The sequence below is a fragment of the Macaca thibetana genome, chromosome 3 (assembly GCF_024542745.1).
Source record: "Macaca thibetana thibetana isolate TM-01 chromosome 3, ASM2454274v1, whole genome shotgun sequence".
NCBI lineage: Eukaryota > Metazoa > Chordata > Mammalia > Primates > Cercopithecidae > Macaca > Macaca thibetana.
This window is the reverse complement of record NC_065580.1, coordinates 9,901,815-9,921,451: the sequence shown is the minus strand read 5'-3', so window position 1 is coordinate 9,921,451 and position 19,637 is coordinate 9,901,815. Positions and strand designations below refer to the sequence as shown.

The 19,637-nt window shown below is 47.7% G+C and overlaps 1 protein-coding gene and 1 pseudogene across 1 annotated transcript in view; one reads left to right on the top strand and one right to left on the bottom strand.

The window, feature by feature from the left end:
- Positions 1 to 19,637, bottom strand: part of PDIA4 (protein disulfide isomerase family A member 4) — a 415,254-nt gene that overhangs the window by 45,132 nt on the left and 350,485 nt on the right. The gene's annotated exons all lie outside the window — the stretch shown is intronic.
- Positions 3,525 to 3,906, top strand: LOC126951641 (cytochrome c oxidase subunit 6B1-like; annotated as a pseudogene).

The window sequence follows — 19,637 nt, the reverse complement described above, 5'->3', positions numbered from 1 at the left end:
TTCACTTTGTAAGATTTCTTCTTTATACCTTTTTTTCCTCCCTTAACCATCAAACCTGAAAGAAGGCCAGGTATGGTGGGTCATACCTGTAACTCCAGCACTTTGGGAGGCCGAAGCAGATGGATCACTTGAGGTCATGAGTTCAAGACCAGGCTGGCCAACATGGCAAAACCCCATCTCTACTAAAAATACAAAAATTAGCAGGGCATGGTGGAGCGTGCCTGTAGTCCCAGCTACTCAGAAGGCTGAGGTGGGAGAATTACTTAAACCTAGGAGGTGGAGGTTGCAGTGAGCTGAGATTGTGCTACTGCACTCCAGCTAGTGCAACAGAGCGAGACTCCATCTCAAAAAAACAAAAAACAAAACAAAACAAAAAAAACGAAAGAATAGTCACCCACGTAACAGGCTGGGCTTCCTCCACTGCCTCATCTCCCGTACTTAATGCAATGGGTTTCTACTCCCTATGAACTCTAGACTCAGCAATTGCCAGTGATGACATCTCTCTCTCTGTCATTCTCTCTCTCTCTCTTTTTTTTTTTTTTTTTGAGGTGGAGTTTCACTCTTGTTGCCCAGGCTGGAGGGCAGTGGCGCGATCTCGGCTCACGGCATCCTCCGCCTCCTGGGTTCAAACGATTCTCCTGCCTCAGCCTCGTGAGTAGCTGGGATTACAGGTGCATGCCACCACGCCCAGCTAATATTTTTTGTATTTTAGTAGAGACAGGGTTTCACCATGTTGGCTAGGATGGTCTCAGTCTCTTGACCTCATGATCCGTCCACCTCAGCCTCCCAAAGTGCTGGGATTACAGGCACGAGCCACTACGTCTGGCCTCTTTTTTTTTTTTCAAGAGACAGGGTCGCTCTCTGTCATCAAGACTGGAGTGCAGTGGTACAATTATAGCTCACTGCAGCCTCGAATTCCTGGGCTCAAGGTATCCTCCTACCTTGGCCTACTAAAGCACTGGGATTACAAACATGAGCAACTGTGCCCGGCCAGCCAACACCTCTCATCACCACTTACAAAGGTCTCTTCCTATGCATGAGGAAGTCTTCTGCATACTGTCTGACTGGGACTTAACTCACAGATTGCCCCCTGGCTGGTTAGGTGAGTAGCCACACTCACCACAAGTATTCACATCCTTGACTTCTTTGCAACAATTGTCTACTCTAGGGGTGTCCAATCTTTTGGCTTCCCTGGGCCACATTGGAAGAATTGTCTTGGGCCACACATAAAATACACTAACATTAATGATAACTGATGTGATGGTTAATACCGAGTGTCAACTTGATTGGATTGAAAAACACAAAGTATTGGTCCTGGCTGTGTCTGTGAGGGTGTTGCCAAAGGAGATGAACATTTGAGTCAGTGGGCTGGGAAAGGTAGACTCACCCCCAATCTGGGTGGGCACCATCTAATCAGCTGCCAGCATGGCTAGAATATAGCAGGCAAAAAATGTGAAGAGACTGGCCTAGCCTCCCAGCCTATATCTTTTTCCCATGCTGGATGCTCCTGCCCTTGAAACTCGGACTCCAAGTTCTTCAGTTTTGGAACTCTTTCCTTGCTCCTCAGCCTTCAGATGGCCTATTGCGGGACCTTGTGATCATGTGAGTTAATACTTAATACATATATATGTGTCTATTTTATATATATATAATAACATTATATATATATATATATATATTTCATTAGTTCTCTCCCTCTAGAGAACCCTGACTAATACAGATTTCGGTACCAGGAGTGGTTCTAGAGGAACAGAATATTAAGGATGGAGTTCTTCTGTTGGTTTTGGGGTTTCTGGAGTCGGCTGCTTAATATGATTAGAAATGCTAAGGACTCTATTTCTAATAGTTTGGAGAACACTGATAGTCCTTAGTATGAACTGTTTAGAGAGTTACGCAAAATAAATGCATTTGACACTCCTGATTCATTGCTTGTGAGAGGCAAGGAGTTTAGTGACTCTGTACCTAATACCTTTCACCATATGTGGAGAACCAAGGAACATAATGAAGCTGGTTGGTTGCTCCTAAATTCAGTGGACAGAGCGATGAAAGAAAATAATGAACTCAGGGATTCTATTTCCTGGCTTCAGAAGCAGATACTGAGCCTCAGATCTGCTAAGATTGCCCTGAGTAAGAGTCTTATCTCCTGTACAGAAAGAGCTGAAATTGTGGAAAAACAGACATAAGCTCTTATCATGTGTCTGACCTGCATGAAAGATGCATGCACAGCCTCGCCAGGTATCTACTGCTAGAATGAGGGCATTGATTGGAAAAGAATGGGACCTGCAACTGGGAACGGGGAAGTGTGGGAGGACCCTGATGAAGTTGGGGACACTGAGTTTGTAAACTCTGATGAACCTTTTTGCCAGAAGAAACAGCTTCCCCATCTCCAGTAGTGGCAACATCCCTCGCCGACCATGCTGCCATCAGCCTTTCCACCTTTGTCTGAGGAGATACAACCTACGCTGCCTGAGACAACAGTGATGGCCTCCCCTGAGGCAATTGTCAGGCAAGATAATGTTGATTCTCCTCAGGAACCACCCCAACACCCCTGTTTGCTTCTAGACCTATAACTAAAGTCCCAGTGGGCCCCTAGAAGTGAGGCTGACTGTGACCCATGAGGACGTGTGCTACACTCAAAAAGAATTGCTTGAGTTTTCTAATTTATATAAACAGAAATCTGGAGAATAGGCATAGGAATGGATATTAAGGGTGTGGGATAATGGTGGAAGGAACAGGTCGGGTGCAGTGGCTCACACCTGTAATCTCAGCACTTTGGGATGCTGGGGTGGGTGGATCACCTGAGGTCAGGAATTCAAGACCACCCTGGCCAACATGGTGAAACCCCGTCTCTACGAAAAAAATGCAAAAATTAGCTGGGCGTGGTAGCGGGCTCCTGTAATCCCAGCTACTTGGGAGGCTGAGACAGGGAGAACTGCTTGAACCAGGGAGGCAGAGGTTGCAGTGAGCCAAGATCATGCCACTGCACTCCAGCCTGGGTGACAGAGTGAGACTCTGTCATAAATACATAAATAAATAAATAAATAAATAAATATAAAAAGATGGAAGAAACATAGAGTTGGATCAGGCTGAATTTATTGATTTGGGCCTACTAAGTAGGGACTCTGCATTTAATGTTGCAGCTCAGGGAGTTAAAAAAAGGTTCTAATAGTTTATTTGCCTAGTCAGCTGAAATATTGATTATAAGATGGCCCATTATGAGTGAACTGTAAATGTCTGATCTCCCTTGGTATAATGTAGAGCAAAGGATCCAAAGGCTTAGGGAGTTCGGGATGGTGGAGTGCATTAGTCACTTTAGACCTACTCATCCCAGCTGGGAAGGTCCAGAAGATACACCCTTGACCAATGCCTTGCAAAACAGATTTGTGAGGGCAGGAGCTGCATCTTTGAAGAGCCCTGTAATTGCTCTTCTGTGTGTGTCAGATCCAACAGTGGGAACCTCAGTCACTCAACTACAAAACTTAAATACAGAAGTTGCATCCGGGGTGCCTCTAGGATTCAATACCATGGCAGAAGAGGACATCGAGACCAAAATCAAGAACCACAGCACTGCCCCTTTTGACAGCCGCTTCCCAACCAGAACCAGACCAGGAACTGCTGGCAGAACGACCTGGATTTCCACCGCTGTCAGAAGGCAAGACCACTAAAGGAGGCGATATCACTGTGTGCGAATGGTACCAGCGTGTGTGCAAGTCCCTCTGCCCCATATCCTGGGTCACAGCCTGGGACAAGCGCCAGGCTGAAGGCACATTTCCCGGGAAGATCTGAACTGGCTGCACCTCCCTCTCCTCTGTCCTCCATCCTTCTCCCAGGGTGGCGAAGGGGGACCTAGTATCCAGTGACCCCCACCCCGGGATCCTAAATCATTATTTCACTGCTAATAAAAACTCATTGAAAAAAAAAATTTAAACACAGTGGGAATAATTGGATCCTAAGTTGGCAAAGGCCAAGTGGCAGCACTCAATTGTCAAAGGCAAGGTGGGCGTAGCTACCCTAACAGACAGGAGAGGCAAAGTGGCAATCAGAATAGTCTGACTTGTGTAGAACTCTGGCATTAGCTTACTAATCAGTGTTCCTAGAAGTGAAATTGATAGGAAGCCTACTGCATTCCTACTTAATTTATATAAGCAGAAGAAAAACAGTTAAGGTCCAGTGCAAAAAGAAAGGGTCAGGAGAATGGGCCGGGCATGGTGGCTCACATCTGTAATCCCAGCACTTTGGGAGGCTGAAGTGGGAGAATCACCTGAGGTCAGGAGTTCAAGACCAGCCTGGCCAACATGTTGAAACCCCATTTCTACTAAAAATACAAAAATTAGTCATGTGTGGTGCTGGGCACCTGTAAATCCAGCTACTCAGGAGGCTGAGGCAGGAGAATCATTTGAACCTGGGAGGCAGAGGTTGCAGTGTGCCAAGATTGCGTCATTGTACTCCAGCATGGGCGAGAGTGAGAATCCGTCTCAAAAAAAAAAAAAAAAGAAAAGAAAAGAAAAGAAAAAGAAAAAAAGAAATCTGGGGAAGACGTATATGGATGGAGCCTCTCTGAGTGGTCAAAAACTGTGAAGATATTTGTATCCCATGTGAGTGCTTTGCTGAGTGACCTCAGCAGAGGAGGATTTTAATAATCAAGTGTATAGGATGACCCATTCTGTGGACACCCCTCAGCTCTTTCCCCAGCCACCCGTCATCGTCCAATGAGCCCATGAACAAAGTGACCATGGTGACAGGGATGGAAGTTACACTTGGGCTCATCAACATGGACTTCCACTCACCAAGGTGGACCTGGTTATGGCCACTGCTGAGTGCCTAATTTGCCAGTAGTGGAGAGCAACGCTGAGTCCTCAATATGGCACCATTCCATCAGCCAGCTCCCTGGTGGCAGGAAGAGTATATTGGACCTCTTCCATCATGAAAACAGTAGAGGTTTGTCCTCACTGGAATAAACATTTACTCTGGATATGGGTTTGCCTATCCTGCATGCAATGCTTCTGCCAAGACTACCATCTGTGGATTCATGGAATGCATGGTATTCCACACAGCATTGCCTCTGACCAAGGCACTCACTTTATGGCTAAGAAAGTGCAACGGTGGGCTCATGTTCATGGAATTCACTGGTCTTACCATGTTGCCCATCATCCTGAAGCAGCTGAATATATAGAATGGTGGAATGGCCTTCACTGTAATTGAAGTCACAATTACAACGCCAACTAGGTGATAATACTTTGCAGGGCTGGGGCAAAGTTCTCCAGAAGACCATGTATGCTCTGAATCAGCGTCCAATATATGGTACTGTTTCTCCTATAGCCAGAATTCACAGGTCCAGGAATTGGGGGGTGGAAGTGGAAGTGGCACCACTCACCATCACCCCTAGTAATCCACTAGCAAAATTTTTCCCTCCTGTTCCCGTGACATTACGTTCTGCTGGCCTAGAGGTCTTAGTTCCAGAGGGAGGAACACTGCCACCAGGAGACACAACGATTCCATTAAATTGGAAGTTAAGACTGCCACCTGGACACTTCGGGCTCCTCCTACCTTTAAGTCAACAGGCTAAGAAGGGAGTTACAGTGTTGGCTGGGGTGACTGACCCGGACTATCAGGATGAAATCAGTCTACTACTCCACAGCGAGGGTAAGGAAGAGTATGCATGGAATAGAGGAGATCCATTAGGGTGTCTCTTTTTTTTTTTTTTTTTTTTTTTTGAGACAGTCACACTCTGTCGCCCAGGCTGGAGTGCAGTGGCGCTATGTCGGCTCACTGCAAGCTCCGCCTCCTGGGTTCACGCCATGCTCCTGCCTCAGCCTCTCGTGTAGCTGGGACTACAGGTGCCTGCCACTAAGCCTGGCTAATTTTTTTGTATTTTTAGTAGAGACAGAGTTTCACTGTGTTAGCCAGGATGGTCTTGATCTCCTGACCTCGTGATCTGCCTGCCTCAGCCTAGGGTGTCATTACAGGTGTGAGCCACTGTGCCCAGCCTAGGGTGTCTCTTAGTATTACCATGTGATACCACCATGCCCTGTGATTAAGGTCAACCGGAAAGGACAACAGCACAATCCAGGAAGGACTACAAGTGACCCAGACCCTTCAGGAATGAAGGTTTGGGTCACTCCACCAGGAAAATACCATGACCTGCTGAGGTGCTTGCTGAAGACAAAAGGAATACAGAATGGGTAGTGAAGAAGGTAGTCATCAATACCAGCTATGACCGCGTGACTCGCTGCAGAAACGAGGACTGTAATTTTCATGAGTATTTCCTCCTCCTTTTGTTAAAAACGTGTTTGTGCATGTATACACTTGTACTTCAGAAAATAGCTTCATGTTAGGTGGGGCGCGGTGGCTCACGCCTGTAATCCCAGCACTTTGGGAGGCCGAGGCAGGTGGATCACCTGAGGTCAGGAGTTCAAGACCAGCCTGGCCAACATGGCAAAACCCCATCTCTACAAAAAAATCAAAAAATTAGCTGGGCATGGTAGTGCATGCCTGTAATCCCAGCTACTCAGGAGGCTGCAAGGATTGCTTGAACCCAGGAGGCGGAGGTTGCAGTGAGCTGAGATCGTGTCATTGCACTCCAGCCTGGGTGACAAAAGCAAAACTCTGTCTCAAAAAAAAAAAAAAGATAAAAAGAAAAGATCTTCATGTTATTTCGTTTCTCCTGTATCATGTGACATTTAGATTTACTGACTTCACATCAGCATTTAAGTATTGTTAACTTTATGTCATAGTATTTGGGTTGCGGATTGGTGCGTTTCCGGTTGTACAAGGGATAGTTATGTTAGGCATAATTATGACTCTATTATTACCTATATATGATCTCAGGAGATGTGTATAGGTTCAAGTTGACAAGGGGTGGATTTGTGATGGTTAAAACTGAGTGTCAACATTGGACTGAAGGATACAAAGTATTGATCCTGGGTGTGTCTGTGAGGGTGTTGCCAAATGAGAGTAACTTTTGAGTCAGTGGGTTGGGAGAGGCAGACCCACCCTTAATCTGGGTGGGCACCATCTATTCAGCTGCCAGCGAATAATAAGCAGTCAGAAAAATGTGAAAAGGAGAGACGGGCCTAGTCTCAGCCTACATCTTTCTCCCATGCTGCCCTCAAACATCGGACTCCACGTTCTTCAGTTCTGGAACTCTGACTCACTCTCCCTGCTCCTCAGCCTACAGATGGCCTACTGTGAGACCTTGTGATGGTGTAATATTCAATAAACTCCCCCACATATATATTTTATACATGTATATTATATATATGTATATTCCATTAGTTCTGTCCCTCTAGAGATCCCTGACTAATATAGCTGATGAGCTAAAAAAAAAAAAAAAAAAAAAAATCACAAATAGACTAATTTTTTTTTTTTTTTTTTTTTTTTTTTTTTTTTTTTTGAGATGGAGTCTCCCTCTGTCACCCAGGCTGGAGTCCAGTGGCGCGATCTCGGCTCACTGCAAGCTCCGCCTCCCGGGTTCACACCATTCTCCTGCCTCAGCCTCCCGAGTAGCTGGGACTACAGGCGCCCGCCACCACACCCGGATAACTTTTTTGTATTTTTAATAGAGACAGGGTTTCACCGTGTTAGCCAGGATGGTCTCACTCTCCTGACCTCGTGATCCTCCTCCTCCCCTCCCAAAGTGCCGGGATTACAGGCGTGAGCCACCGCGCCCGGCCTGACTAATGTTTTAAGAAAGTTTATGAATTTCGGCCGGGCGCGGTGGCTCAAGCGTGTAATCCCAGCACTTTGGGAGGCCGAGACGGGCGGATCACGAGGTCAGGAGATCGAAACCATCCTGGCTAACACGGTGAAACCCCGTCTCTATTAAGAAATACAAAAAACTAGCCGGGCGAGGTGGCGGGCGCCTGTAGTCCCAGCTACTCGGGAGGCTGAGGCAGGAGAATGGCGTGAACCCGGGAGGCGGAGCTTGCAGTGAGCTGAGATCCGGCCACTGCACTCCAGCCTGGGCGACAGAGCGAGACTCCGTCTCAAAAAAAAAAAAAAAAAGAAAAAAGAAAGTTTATGAATTTGTGTTAGGCCACATTCAAAGCAGCCTTCAGGCTGCGCGTTGGACAAGCTTGCATTCCTATCAAGCTTGCACTTGATACCAGTTCCATCTCTTCTGAGCTGTAGACAGAGATCGGCAAACTACAGCTTGTGGGGCAAATCCAGTGCACTGCCTGTTTTTTTTTTTTCACATTCCGTGAGCTAAGGATGGTTTTTATATTTCTTCTTTTTTAAGAGACAAGGGTCTTGCTCTGTCACCCAGGCTGGAGTGCAGTGGCACAATCACAGCTCTCTGCAGCCTCAACCTCTTGGGCTTAAGCAATCCTCCTGCCTCAGCCTCCCAAAGCACTGGGATTACAGTTGTGAGCCACCATGACTGGCTGTACACTTTTTAGCTGTTGAAAACAAACAAACAAAAAAATCAAAAGAAGGGCCGGGCATGGTGGCTCACGCCAGTAATCTCAGCATTTTGGGAGGCTGAGGCAGGCAAGTCACTTGAGGTCAGGAGTTCGAGACCAGCCTGGCCAACATGGTGAAACCCTGTCTCTACTTCAAAAAAAAAAAAAAAAATACAGCTGGGCATGGTGACTCACGCCTGTAATCCCAGCACTTTGGGGAGTCCAAGGTGGGCAGATCACCTGAGGTCAGGAGTTCAAGACCAGCCTAGCCAACATGATGAAACCCCGTCTCTACTAAAAATAAAAAAAAAAAAAAAAAAAAAAATTACCCCAGCATGGTGATGAGCTTCTGTAATCCCAGCTGCTTGGGAGGCTGAGGCAAGAGAATTGCTTGAACCCAGGAGTAGGAAGTAGGAGGTTGCAGTGAGTCAAGATTGCACCACTGCACTCCAGCCTGGGAGATACTGCGGGACTTTGTCTCAAAAAAAAAAAAGGCTGGGCATGGTGGCTCACGCCTGTAATCCCAGCACTTTAGGAGGCTGAGGTGGGCGGATCATGAGGTCAGGAGATTGAGACCATCCTGGCTAACACGGTGAAACCCCGTCTCTACTAAAAATACAAAAAAATTAGCCGGGCGTGGTGGCCGGTGCCTGTAGTCCCAGCTACTCGGGAGGCTGAGGCAGGAGAATGGCGTGAACCTGGGAGGCGGAGCTTGCAGTGAGCCGAGATAGCACCACTGCACTCCGGCCGGGGCGACAGAGTGAGACTGTCTCAAAAAAAAAAAAAAAAAAGCCGTCGTAATCCCAGCTACGTGGAAAGCTGAGGCACGAGAATTGCTTGAACCCAGAGGGAGACTCCACCTCAAAAAAAATAAAAATATTAGCCATTGTAATCCCAGCTATTTGGGAGGCCAAGGCATGAGGATTGCTTGAACCTGGGAGGTGGAGGCTGCAGTGAACTAAGATCGAGCCACTGCACTCCAGCCTCAAAAAAAGCAGGCCGGGCGCGGTGGCTCATGCCTGTAAGCCTAGCACTTTCAGAGGCCGAGACGGGTGGGTCACGAGGTCAGGAGATCGAGACCATCCTGGCTAACACGGTGAAACCCCATCTCTACCAAAAATACAAAAAAAAAAAAAAAAAAAATTAGCCAGGCGTGGTGGCGGGCACCTGTAGTCCCAGCTACTCGGGAGGCTGAGGCAGGAGAATGGCGTGAACCCGGGAGGCGGAGCTTGCAGTGAGCTGAGATCGTGCCACTGCACTGCAGCCTGGGAGATAGAGCAAGACTCTGTCTCAAAAAAAAAAAAAAAAAATCAAAATTAGGATAATGTTTCATGGCATGTAAAATGATACGTAATTCCAGTTTCAGAATTCATAAATTTTTATTGGCACATAGCCACTCTCACTTGTTTAGGTATCTTTTGTGCTGCTTTCATGTTGTAACAGGAGAGTTGAGAAGTTGCAGTAGAAATAGCCTTTTTTTTTTTTTTTTTTTTTTTTTTTGAGACGGAGTCTCGCTCTGTCACCCGGGCTGGAGTGCAGTGGCCGGATCTCAGCTCACTGCAAGCTCCGCCTCCCGGGTTTACGCCATTCTCCTGCCTCAGCCTCCCGAGTAGCTGGGACTACAGGCGCCCGCCACCTTGCCCGGCTAGCTTTTTGTATTTTTTAGTAGAGACGGGGTTTCACCGTGTTAGCCAGGATGGTCTCGATCTCCTGACCTTGTGATCCGCCCGTCTCAGCCTAGAAATAGCCTCTTATCTAGCCATTTTGCTTCCAATTTCTCCAGATTCATTCAACCTACATCATGTGATCAGTTAACTTTCCAATATACAGATCATACCCTTCTCATCTCTAAAGCCCCTGTGGCAGGCTAATGCCTTTAGGATGCAGGCCAAATCTAACGTAGTATTCAAGGCTGTCCATGAGCTCGCCTAACACAGGTTATTTCCTGCCATTTTCCCCCAAAGAATCCTATGATCTAGCCAGAAAAGATGACAGGCCAGCCTTGAATGCACTCCATTTTCACCACCCCTTGTCTTTTCTCAAACCCTCTTGAAATGCCCTCTCCCAGCTCCTTAATTTTTTTCTTTCTCTTTTTAAATCATTTAAGGCCTAGAGCAACTGACTTTTCCTTAGCGAAACCTACACAGGAAGAATTAATTGCTCCGTCCTTTGTATAAGAAATTCACAGTACTTCCCAAATTCTGAATTCCACAGAATTCCAGTTCTAAAGGGTGTGGCTACCAAATATTTGTAAAAAGTGTTCTCGGCCAGGCGCAGTGGCTCATGCCTGTGATCCCAGCACTTTGGGAGGCCAAGGTGGACAGATCACCTGAGGTCAGGAATTCGAGAACAGCCTGACCAACATGGTGAAACCCTGTCTCTACTAAAAATACAAAAATTAGGCCAGGAGCGGTGGCTCACGCCTGTAATCCCAGTACTTTGGGAGGCCGAGGGGTCATATTGTCTGAGCTCAAGAGTTCGAGACCAGCCTGGGCAACATGGTGAAACCCCATCTCTACTTAAAAATACAAAGAATTAGCCAGGCATGGCGGCGTGCACCTGTAGTCCCAGATACTTGGGACGCTGAAGCAGGAGAATTGCTTGAACCTAGGAGGCAGAGGTTGTAATGAGCCTAGATTGTGCCACTGCACTCCAGCCTGGGCGACAGACTGAGACTCAATCTGTCACACACACACACACACACACACACACACACACAAAATATATATACATATATATACATATATACACATATATATACATATATATACATACACACACACACACATATATATATAAATAAAAATACAGGCCGGGCGCAATGGCTCATGCCTATAACCCCAGCACTTCGGGAGGCCAAGGTGGGTGGATCACCTGAGGTCAGGTGTTCGAAACGAGCCTGACCAACATGAAGAAACCCCATCTCTACTAAAAAAATACAAAATTAGAGAGGTGTGGTGGCACGTGCCTGTAATTCCAGCTTCTTAGGAGGCTGAGCAGGAGAATCACTTGAACCTGGCAGGCAGAGGTTGCAGTGAGCCGAGATCGTGCCATTGCACTCCAGCCTGGGCAACAAGAGTGAAACTGTCTCAAAAGACAAAACAAAACAAACAAACAAAACAAAAATTAGCCGGGCATGGTAGCAGGTGCCTGTAATCCCAGGTACTCAGAAGGCTGAGCACAAGAATCACTTGAATGTGGGAGGCCAGAGTTGCAGTGAGCCAAGATTGCCCCATTGCACTCCCGCCTGGGCAACAAGAGCGAACCTCCATCAAAAAAAAAAAAAAAAAAAAGGGGTCAGCGGCGGGGAGCGGTTCTCAGATGAAATAAACTTGGGAAATGACAGATTAAACAAAGCTTAACAGGTTTATTTATTGCAGGGCCTCTCTAAGCCTTTAAAAATGCTGACAGCATGGCCAGGCACAGTGGCTCAGGTACGTAATCCCAGCACTTTGGGAGGCCAAGGTAGGAGGATCATCGGAGGTCAGGAGTTTGAGACCATCCTGGTCAATATGGTGAAATCCCATCTCTACTAAAAATACAAAATTAGCTGGGCCTGGTGGCATGCACCTGTAATCCCAGCTACTCGAGAGGCTGAGGCAGGAGAATCACTTGAATCCAGGAGATGGAAGTTTCAGTGAGCCGAGATTGTGCCACTGCACTCCAGCCTGGGCAACAAGAGTGGAACTCTGCCTAAAAAAAAAAAAAAATGCAGGCCGGGCGCGGTGGCTCACGCCTGTAATCCCAGCACTTTGGGAGGCCGAGGCGGGCGGATCACAAGGTCAGGAGATCGAGACCATGGTGAAACCCCGTCTCTACTAAAAATAGAAAAAATTAGCCGGGCGCAGTGGCGGGCGCCTGTAGTCCCAGCTACTCGGGAGGCTGAGGCAGGAGAATGGCGTGAACCCGGGAGGCGGAGCTTGCAGTGAGCCGAGATTGCGCCACTGCACTCCAGCCTGGGCGACAGAGCGAGACTCCGTCTCAAAAAAAAAAAAAAAAAAAAAAAAAAAAATGCTAAGGGCAATTGTAAATCTGCCTTTTCTGGAGAACACCCTTGGGAACATGAAGTAAAATTGGGGCTACTGGCAGCTATCATCCTCAGCATATGAAAGAAACCTATGCAGTTGGAGAAAATAAGGTCAACACAGACGGAAGCAAAACTAAGAAGAAAGAGCACTAAAGCACCCTGAACCGCAGTGTGAGCCCCTGCACCCAGCCAGCTGTAAAGATAATCCGACCACTGGGCTTCCTATTACATGAACCTATAAGCTACTTTTTATTTTTCCTTTAGGTACTTTGAGCTGAGTTTCTGTCATCTGCAAGCAAAAGTGCCCTCATCATAATACATATATATATATATTTTTTGAGATGGAGCCTCACTCTGTCACCTAGGCTGCAGTGTGGTGGCACGATCTCTGCTCCCTGCAACCTCCGCATCCTGGGTTCAACCAATTAATTCTCCTTCCTCAGCCTCCCCAGTAGCTGGGATTACAGGTGCCCACAACCATGCCTGGCTAGTTTTTGTAATTTTAGTAGAGACCGGGTTTCACTATTGGCCAGGCTGGTCTTGAACTCCTGACCTCAGGTGATCTGCCCGCCTCGGCCTCCCAAAGTCCTGGGATTACAAGTGTGAGCCACTGCACCCGGCCCATATGTCTCTCTTAGTGGGCTATTTGCTCCATGAAGGCAGGGACTACATTTTATTTATCTTTCTACTTACCCCAGAATCTGATACATAGGAAGTATGCAATAAGTGTTTATTGATTTCTCCTGAATTAAATAAAGGAATGAAAATTCTGGAAAGATGAGCATTGATTTAACTGGCACATACACTTCTGGATGTTTTGTGGGTTGGGTTCTAAGACAATAAAGCCAAAATGCAGAGACCCTAAGAAATTGGTGGAGACAAAGCATTTGATTAAGGTATTATAAGGCAAAGAGGATACTTTGAAGACATGAACTAGGCATAATATCATGGAAATAATTTTTCTCAGGAGATCCTACTGATAAGTAGGTTGCTGTCTCATTAAAGGCCAACCAAGCAGCAAACAGAAAGAACAGGTACCCTGCGGAGACTTGCTTAGTCTCTTATTTCATGAATTACTCTCAAATTTTCAACAAAAACCCATCCTGCCTAGAGAGATCAGAGTCTCACAGATACTTCTCATCCCCTGCTTGTAAAGTTCCTTCTGATATCCATCCAGATTCTCCTACTCCTGTATTGAAAAACAGGTGGCCATGTCGTCAAGGTCATTGCCACTTGGAACCACAAACACACTTCCTTTTGTCTCAGGGTGGCTTCACACCTGTCCTCATCAGTAATGTTTAAAAGCCCTTCTACCTTTGCTATATTGGGGAAGGAGTTAGGACACAAATCTTGAGAAGACAGAATATTCATCATGTGAATTGACTTAAGCTTTAGTTACATAATTCCAGGAATAGACTTGTGTGATGATTTTACTGTTCCTCTTTTCAAAAGTTAACCAGTGCTGCAAACAAAGCAGATTTATACCCTGACAGAAGTGGAATATTGAATACAGAGGCCCTTGTTTCACAGAAATAGTTTGGGGAGACTCATAGATAAGTAAATCTCTTGGAACTTCTACAGACACTTATTTCTTTTTTTTTTTTTTTTTTTTTTTTTTTGAGACGGAGTCTCGCTCTGTCACCCAGGCTGGGGTGCAGTGGCCGGATCTCAGCTCACTGCAAGCTCTGCCTCCCGGGTTTACGCCATTCTCCTGCCTCAGCCTCCCGAGTAGCTGGGACTACAGGGGCCCGCCACCTCACCTGGCTAGTTTATTGTATTTTTTTAGTAGAGACGGGGTTTCATTATGTTCGCCAGGATGATCTCGATCTCCTGACCTCGTGATCCGCCTGTCTCGGCCTCCCAAAGTGTTGGGATTACAGGCTTGAGCCACCGCGCCCGGCCACAGACACTTATTTCTAACTGGAGAAACACAATCTGAAATAAATAATTTGATTTAATTAAATGAACATTTGAGCAATTACCATAGGACATAGTTCTGTAAGCACCTAGCCTACTATACAGTCATGTAATGTGATAGTACTGTGTGATAGAGTACACATTGAACTGTCTTCAACATTTTGAGATGTTAAAGACATCTGTGTTTATAAGCAAAAAATAGCTACATCTGCAAAGACTTCCATACTTGGTACCATTTCACCAAAATAAATTTTTTTTTTTTTTTTTTTTGAGATGGAGTCTTGCTCTGTCACCCAGGCTGGAGTGCAGTGGCCGGATCTCAGCTCACTGCAAGCTCCACCTCCCGGGTTTACGCCATTCTCCTGCCTCAGCCTCCCGAGTAGCTGGGACTACAGGCACCCGCCACTTCGCCCAGCTAGTTTTTTGTATTTTTTAGTAGAGACGGGGTTTCACCGTGTTAGCCAGGATGGTCTCGATCTCCTGACCTCGTGATCCACCCGTCTCGGCCTCCCAAAGTGCTGGGATTACAGGCTTGAGCCACCGCGCCCAGCCACCAAAATAAAATTTAAACTGACAGTTTGCTCCAATACAACTATGATAAATTATCTTCTTCAAAACTTTTTGCATCAGAAAAGCAAAACATCACTTTCCCTAGAAGGTGACAAAGCAGAATAAGGAAAATGCCCTTTTTTTTTTTTTTTTTTTTTTGAGGCGGAGTCTCGCTCTGTCGCCCAGGCTTGAGTGCAGTGGCGCGATCTCGGCTCACTGCAAGCTCCGCCTCCCGGGTTCCCGCCATTCTCCTGCCTCAGCCTCCCGAGTAGCTGGGACTACAGGCGCCGCCACCACGCCCGGCTAATTTTTTTGTATTTTTAGTGGAGACGGGGTTTCATTGTGTTAGCCAGGATGGTCTCGATCTCCTGACCTCGTGATCCGCCCTTCTCGGCCTCCCAAAGTGCTGGGATTACAGGCTTGAGCCACCGCACCCGGCCAGGAAAATGCCCTTTAACTAGGAATAATTGGAAAACAGAATAGAAGCTTGACTAGGCAGTCACTACCCCAGAGACGCAACACACCATTAACATTAATAATATCACACCTGTAATCCCAGCACTTTGGGAGGCCAAGGCAGGCGGGCACGAGGTTAGGAGTCTGAGACCAGTCTGGCCAATATGGTGAAACTCCATCTCTACTAAAAATACAAAACTTAGCCGGACATGGTGGTGCGCGCCTGTAGTCCCAGCTACTCAGGAGGCTGAGGCAGGAGAATCACTTGAACCTGAGAGGCGGAGGTTGCAGTGAGCCGAGATTGGGTCATTGCACTCCAGCGTGGGCAACTGAGTGATACTCCATCTCTGTCTCTCTCACACACACACGCTAGCAGGGCGTGGTGGCGCACGCCTGTAATCCCAGCTGTACACACACACACACACACACACACACACACACACACACACACTAGCCGGGCGTGGTGGTGCATGCCTGTAATCCCAGCTGCTCCGGAAGCTGTGGCACCAGAATCCCTTGAACCAGGGAGGCGGAGCTTGCAGTGAGCCGAGATGGCACCACTGCACTCCAGCGTGGATGACAGAGCGAGACTCCGTCTTAAATAAATAAATAGATAGATAGAAAATGGAAGTGCCCAATATTACAATTTAGCATTGTACTTTCACATGTGTCCTTTATGGGAATCCTTTCCTTTTCACACCTGTAATTCTTCCCAATCTGCACTTCACCCAGCAGAGTCTCCGCCCACAAGCTGCGTTTAGGGAAGCAGGCACTCACCAAAAACTCTGGACTGAGTAAAATCAAGGGGTGCGGGCGGGACTCCTCCACTGATTAATTCATTTATTCCACAGCACCCACGGGGGCCCCACACTAGGCGGGAAACGAAGATGAAAAATCGCAGTCTCTGTTCCAAGGACCGCAGAGCCGAGGGCTGCGTTTTCTTCACGGCCCTTTGTTTCTTTCACTGCCCCAGGCCCCGCAGATTTTACTAGGTCAGGGCAGCCCCGGGGAGGCGCCTCCTCCCGGCCGGAACCGCCCGACTCCGCTTCGTCCTCTGGGGCCCACGGACCACTCCCCACTGCCCCGGCCCCAACACCTGCGGATCCTGCGAGCCCGAGCCCTCCCACGACCGCCCAGAGAGGGTCTGAGACCCGAGGAGGAACCCCAGGGACTAGTCCTGCCGTAGCCTGAGCTCTGGTCTCGCGGAGGAAAAGCAGGGGCGGCCCCCGTAGGCTGGCTCTTCGCCCTTCAGCCCCAGCCCCACCCCCACCCCGCGTGACCCCGGGATCCCGCTGGACGGCGGCCGTTGCCCAGGGGACAGGCAGGGCATGCTGAGAACGCTGCCTTTCCTGTGCCTGGACACAGCGCCGCCTTCTGGCAGGAGGCGTCCCCGCGGCGCTGTGCATTCTGGGCTCCTTGGATCTCTACGTGAACTGGAGCCGCTCCAGGCACTCCAGAGGTCTGACCCCTTTCTCCTTTAGGGTTACATGAGAATGCATCTGAAATTGATCGGTATGTATATTAGGGACTTGGGGATTTGGAGAATGTGTAACGTCGCCATTTTCTGTCTCAATTTTTGCTACTTCAAGCCGCCTGTCTTCAAAATGAAAGTGTGTTATCGGCCAGGCGCGGTGGCTCACGCCTATAATCCCAGCACTTTGAGAGGCCAAGGCGGGCAAATCACCTGAGGTCAGGAGTTCGAGACCAGCCTGGCCAACATAGTGAAATCCCGTCTCTACTAAAAGTACAAAAATTAGCCGGGCGTGGTGGCACGCCCCTGTAGTCCCAGCTACTCCGGAGGCTGAGGCGGGAGAATCGCCTGAACCCAGGAGGCGGAGGTTGTAGTGAGCCGAGATCGTGCCACTGCACTCTAGCCTGAGCAACAGAGCAACATTCCGTCTCAAAAAAAAAAAAAAAGAAAGAAAAGAAAAGAAAGTGTTATTAAATAATAGGAGGCCATGGTTTGGACTCAGCTCCAGCACTAGGCTCCAACAGACCACACCAAAATGGAGTTACTCATGCAAAAGTACTACATCAGCAAGGCAGAGATGTTTATCTGACAAAACAGGCCAGCATGATAAGGAAGACCTCTCTGGTTTTTGTTTGTTTGTTTTTGTTTTTTTGAGACAGTCTCGTTCTGTCGGCCAGGCTGGAGTGCAGTGACAGGCTGGAGTGCAGTGACACAATCTCCGCTCACTGCAACCTCTGCCTCCCGGGCTCAAGCAATTCTCTTGCCTCAGCCTCTGGAATAGCGGGGATTACAGGGGTGTGCCACCACGCCTGGCTAATTTTTGTATTTTTAGTAGACACGGGGTTTCACCATGTTGGCCAGGCTGGTCTTGAACCCCTGATCTCAATCTACCCGCCTCGGCCTCCCAAAGTGCTGGGATTACAGACGTCAGCCACCATGCCCGGGCGGAAGACCCCCCGCCCCGGTTTAACCTTTAGAAGAAAAAAGTGCGTTTCAACCAACCAACCCACCTTTAGTTTTCTGTTTCTGCTTTCCACCAGCTTTTCCTGTCTATAAAACCAACTGCCGGCCTGGCGCAGTGGCTCACTCCTATAATCCCAGCACTTTGGGAGGCCAAGGCGGGCGGATCACGAGATCAGGAGATCGAGACCAGCCCGGCCAGCATGGTGAAACCCTGTCTCTACTAAAACTACAAAAAATTAGGCAGGCACGGTGGCGGGCACCTGTATTCCCAGCTACTCAGTAGGCTGAGGCAGGAGAATTGCTTGAATCCAGGAGGCGGAGGTTGCAGTGAGCCAAGATGGCGCAAAAATAAATAAATAAATAACCAAACCAAACAAACAAACACGCCTGGGCTGGCTCATTGAAACCCTTATTCTTTTTTTTTTTTTTTTTTTTGAGATGGGCTTTCGCTCATTGCCCAGGCTGGAGCGCAATGGCGCGATCTCGGCTCACTGCAACCTCCGCCTCCCGGGTTCAAGCGATTGTCCTGCCTCAGCCTCCAGAGTAGCTGGGATTACAGGCACGCACCACCACGCCCAGCTAATTTTTTGTATTTTTAGTAGAGACCGGGTTTCACCATGGCCAGGCTGGTCTTGAACTTCTGACCTCAGGTGATCCACCCGCCTCCGCCTCCCAGCGCGCTAGGATTACAGGCATGAGCCACCACGCCCGACCACTTATTCTGTTTTATGGGATGAAGTGTTGCCCAATTCTAGAATACCAAATAAGCCAATTAAGATTTTTAAACTGTAATTTTGTCTTGTGACAGTACCATTGTACAGGTGATTCACTACTCCACCTCTCCACCACTCACCTACTCACAATGATGGTTTTCAACATTTCAGGAAAGGTTTCTACCTTGGGCTTAGAGCAATTCCTCCTTCTCCCTCATGAGGAATTGGAGGGGGTAGTGATAAAATTCTTCATCTGGTTGTGAAGTGGTATTTGACACAACTCCTTAATAAATGTTGGAGGTGATACTGGATACAGGAAAACTTACAATAATCAGATTGTTACAGGTAGTATAGGCATGAACAGGGCAGCAGAGGGCTCTCCCCTGACCCACTAGAAATGTTGGGTGGTGGTTTGGCAATTAACGAATTGCCTCTCTAAGAATGAGAATTCAGCAGCCGGAGAGAGACAAGCTCCTCACGGTCAACACCTGTTAACATTAAAAGTGTTACTTGAGTGCAGCTCCCTAAGAAGCAGCAGCTTCTTGGGCACCCGTGTTAAGAGACAAATGGCAAAGTATAGGCCGGGCAAGGTGGCTCACACCTGCAATCCCAGCACTTTGGGAGGCCGAGGTGGTTGGATCACCTGAGGTCAGGAGTTCAAGACCAGCCTGGCCAACCTTTTGTATTTTTAGTCTCTACTAAAAATACAAAAATTAGTCAGGCGTGGTGGCATGTGATGGCACACACCTGTAGTCCCAGCTACTCGGGAGGTTGAGACAAAAGGATCACTTGAGCTTGGGAGGTGGAGGCTGCAGTGAGTTATGATCATGGCACTGTACTCCAGGCTGGGTGACAGAGACCCTGTCTCTTTCAAAAAAAAAAAAGGAATTTATAATTATAAATTATTCCATATCTTTATATATTAATTATATATTCTATATATTTTTTGAGATGGAGTCTTGCTCTGTCGCCCAAGTTGGAGTGCAGTGGTGCAATGCCAGCTCACTGCAACCTCCACCTCCAGGGTTCAAGCAATTCTCCTGCCTCAGCCTCCCCAGTAGCTGAGACTACAGGTGCATGCCACCATGCCTGGCTAATTTTTGTGCTTTTTGTTAGAGATGGTGTTTCACCATGTTGGC